The sequence below is a fragment of the Arachis duranensis genome, chromosome 7 (genome assembly GCF_000817695.3).
Source record: "Arachis duranensis cultivar V14167 chromosome 7, aradu.V14167.gnm2.J7QH, whole genome shotgun sequence".
Classification (NCBI taxonomy): Eukaryota; Viridiplantae; Streptophyta; class Magnoliopsida; order Fabales; family Fabaceae; genus Arachis; species Arachis duranensis.
Window position 1 is genome coordinate 3,147,850 of NC_029778.3, and position 4,253 is coordinate 3,152,102.

The 4,253-nt window shown below is 33.7% G+C and overlaps 1 pseudogene; it reads right to left on the reverse strand.

The window, feature by feature from the left end:
• Positions 1-1,424: 1,424 nt before the first annotated feature.
• Positions 1,425-3,675, reverse strand: LOC127739727 (UPF0481 protein At3g47200-like; annotated as a pseudogene).
• Positions 3,676-4,253: the final 578 nt, after the last annotated feature.

Genomic DNA, 4,253 nt, shown 5'->3' on the forward strand with positions numbered 1-4,253 from the left:
AAAAGAACTCTAAGGACATCTATGACTTTTTCTTTTAATTTTGCACTCTCTGCCTTTTTCCGCTCTGTGGCTTTTTCATACAAACCTCACTGTTTGCCTTTTTTTCATGAGACTCAAGACAGACAAAATTAAACAGAAAAATATAAAACAGAAATATTAAAGGAGAAGAAATTCTGTTAGCTTAGGTAGCTCTGAGAACCCTGTGCCTTGCACTCTCACTCCTTGCTTCAAGCCCTGACTGTTCTCCCTTACTTATAGGGAAAAGCCTCCATGGTTGAAACCAAACAAATCAAGCTAATCTTCTTATTCTTCAAACCAGAATCGGTTCGGCCAGAGAGAGAAGAGGAAACTGAATGTAAAAACCCAACATGCAATTACCTTTGGTCCTTCCTTGGTCACCAATAATCATCAATCTGAGCCTTTCATCTTGCCTTGCACTCCAAGATGGACTCCTAGCCCTTGATGCTTCATGATGATGACAGCTTCATCTGCTCCAACTTCTGCCTCCTCCATCACGTAGCCACTGTAGCTACCTCCTGTGGTGGTTGAGCAAAATCAGAGACAAGCCATCCCTTCAAAGATCTTCCTTTACTGACCGATATATTCTTCATCCATTTTTGGGTATGGAGAAGCCAAGATCTCTTCACCAAATCTTATCATAAGTGATGAGAATCTCAGCCACAACATACTTTTTGTTTTCTTTTTCTTGTCATCATTGTGATGGTCTTGTTGCTTGCACTTTCTTCTTTTCGGTGGCTCAATGTTTCTTCCATAGCTGCTGTGTAATGACTGAAAACAAGAAGCAAGATGAGAAAGAGAGGAGAGAGAAATTTGAACACTAACTAATGGATTTTGATAAAGTAAATTAAATTTCCACTTCTCTTGCATTAGGTAGCGTATAGCATTGATAATGTCCATCAAATCAATAGCTAACTCTCTCTCATGTTACCAATGTAAGTTTAATTCAAGTTAAATGAATTTGAAGTCCATCACATAATAAAAATAGGATCCGTTGGAAACAATGAAGCAAAGCATTTGCTTTCTCTCTCTCAAGTGGTTTCGGACCAAGCATTAGATCTTTAGTTAAATATGGGCCAATAATAATGTTAATAGAATCTGCCCCAACTTAAACAATTCAACCAACATTCATATCATAATTTACATAAGGCTGAAATTTGATTTTATTGGGCTTAGGATCTTTTCTTTTTTTTTTCGGTCTAATAAAAAATCTGCACAAATAAAATTATCAATCAAGTGAATCAAAATCAAATTGATAATTTTAATTTAATTAAATTAATAATATTTGTTCATCATCAAATTAAATTTAGAGTTTTCCAAACTCATCAAAATGCAACAATAATAATATATATAAATTACAAACTCAAAAGAGTAGTAACATATATTACAATCTTAAATTAATGAAAGAATACAAATCAAAATCTGCAGTGTTGACAATAATAACTAACACATCTCAAATTTAAGTAGTCTTTTGTGAATGCATGTGGTTATGTGGTAGCCTTAGTACTACTTATTAAACTTGGAGAATAGAACATATAGTCTGAACAAAAGTAAGAAGGAGTAATCCAATTCCAGCGATGGAAGCTGCTGTCTTCCATGGAGTGGTAAAATAATCGCGTCTGAGAGTTGCCATTTTAGTGTGGCAAGGATGTTTGTAGTAAGCTTTTAAATCATCACAAATTTTGAGATAATTAGCATTGGCATTTGACACTGTAAGATTTTTATCAACATCGTTGATTAGCTTAGCCACTGAAGTGTCATTACCACTTATCATACTCTCAATTATTCCAGCTTTGATGAGGACATCCGCATCCTTGTCTCTGTTGACAAGTCGAGTAAGGAAGCTAACGTAGTCAGTGACGTAGTGGTCATGAGAATAGTGACACTGCTCCAAAGCCACAATGTTCCTCAACCAAACTTCAGTGAAATCACCCACTAAAATACGCGGGATTTTAAGAATACCATGTTCAAATTCCAGGTCTAGTATGCCAACGCCGTGCCATGGTTTATTTACTGCGAACTTGACTCCTGCTTCAACTAACTTAGATGCACTGTGACCAAGAACTAACGATCCAGGGTTCCTTGAAGGTATTCTATGAGATGGTGGCAAGTACAAGTATCTAAGCAGATCAGTGAAGTGTGCTATAGTTCTACCATTCGAAGGTGGCGACACTCCTTGGTGGTTGTGAATTTTAAATATACCAAAAGCAAGCCTCATAAATGAAGGGAGTTCACCACGATGTAAGCGAGAAGCAAAAGCTAGTTTGTATATCTTCTCAAAGACAAAAAAAAGGAATCTGATTCTCAAGTAATATCAAATCTTGCATTACCCGATTACCCATCCAAGATTTTGAAGGGATGACATCATTTCTCACCCATTCTTCTCCGAGGAAAAGCTCAATTATGAAACAACAATCTATGAATATCACCTTCACCAATTCATCCACTGTGAGATCGATCTTCTCCGAGTAACATGCACGAATTTGTAGTTCCAACTGTTGCACGCAACTCACCAAATCGCTCAAACTTGCCTCCGATCTTTGAATGAAATGTTGACAATAAAACTGTTTGTGCCCTTCCATAGTTACCAATCTGGAATTCCCGTGATGAAGAGGACCAATTGAAACAAGCACTGGGGTGTATGCATCTTCGCTTAATTGACGGATTTGATGGGGAACTTTATAGATGCAGCAGCTTTCGGTTGTAAACAAAGGTTGTGCCTTCTCCAGCATTGCTTCAAGCTCTTTAACTACATCATTCTCCATATATCTATTCACGTGCATGCATGTTAATAATATAACCACCAGATTGAAAGAAAGGTAAGAACCGATAATGATTGATAAAAGCCAACCCTTTGTCTACACGTTAATTATGGACATAATTGGCTAGCTCAATCTTTAACAGTTATTATAGTTCAATTTCTATGATCAGAAGGAAAAAGATGTATAATCGATATTGTCAGAAAAGATATACATTCTGTTTACAAATCTGATAAATTTTGACCAATACTTAACCAACACAACATACATATATAAATAATAAATTAGTATACAGAACTTGAATACAAATACATAAAATAAAAAATTTGTGCATGCATTATACATATAGGTAACCTACTTTAGCACCCCTACTAATTATTAGATATTAGATTTAGGAGAAAAAGAACAAGTGTTCCAATCGTACTATTGTTTAATTACCTGGTATGTTAAAAGATACAAGGGAGCCATAGTGATATTAATGCTCAATTCAATGGGGATGATGAAAATATGATACTTTAAAATGATTGATGAAGATATTGAATTAGTCAAGGAAGGAGTGAAGGAAACTGGTAAATATATAGAAATGACAGAAGAAAATGTAAGGCTGGCACGGAAAAGAAAATACTACCATATAGAAGTAAAGAATTTGTTCTTTAATTTAGTTTTTGTTTAATTTTTGCATCAATTATTGTTTATTCAAGCTATTATTCCCTTGCATTTTAGCGGTCCAAGGATAAATATCTGCTTGCAGTGAAGATTAAGAATTATAGGGTTCCTCAACACAGTAATATACCTAAAAGTGATAAAAAATAAGAGAACATAAAATCTAAGACTTTCCTTTTATACCTAAAAGAAAGTTTTTAAATAGATGTATAAATAAAAAAGTGATAAAACATCATTTAATTCTTCTATGTAAAAAAGCACATATAACTATGTATTATTATTGGAAAAGTATAGATAGACAATGAAAATATTAAACAATGTAAATAATGAATATATCGGATGTTCAATTCACTAAGTGTGCAGATGGTTATTCTAACACTAAAATTTAGGTGAGTAATTTGGAGTGTAGTGTGTTTTACTTGAATTGGGTCAATTTTAGAGTCCGTTGTTCATATTGTTCAAAAAAGTCATTGATTATTTAAGATAACCATTACTATTACTGTGTACATATATCATATGGTATAGGTCAATGAGAAACATAAAAAATGAATGAAAGGAAGCAAAAGAATAGTACTAGAGATCTGAAAGCCTTCAAAAGTGATTGAAGATAGTGATTAAGTATTGAAGGAAGCCAACATCTATATATACATAATTTGTAAAAGGAAAAAAGAATGCAAACAAAGAAAAGAATTGAATATGTTCCTTATTAATGTAATATAGTTTGGTTAAGTACAGGTACTAATTCTTTAACCTACGTTTTTTCTTTACTTTATTCCTATAACGGTTATTGTTAGTATAGGAATGTTGAATAAG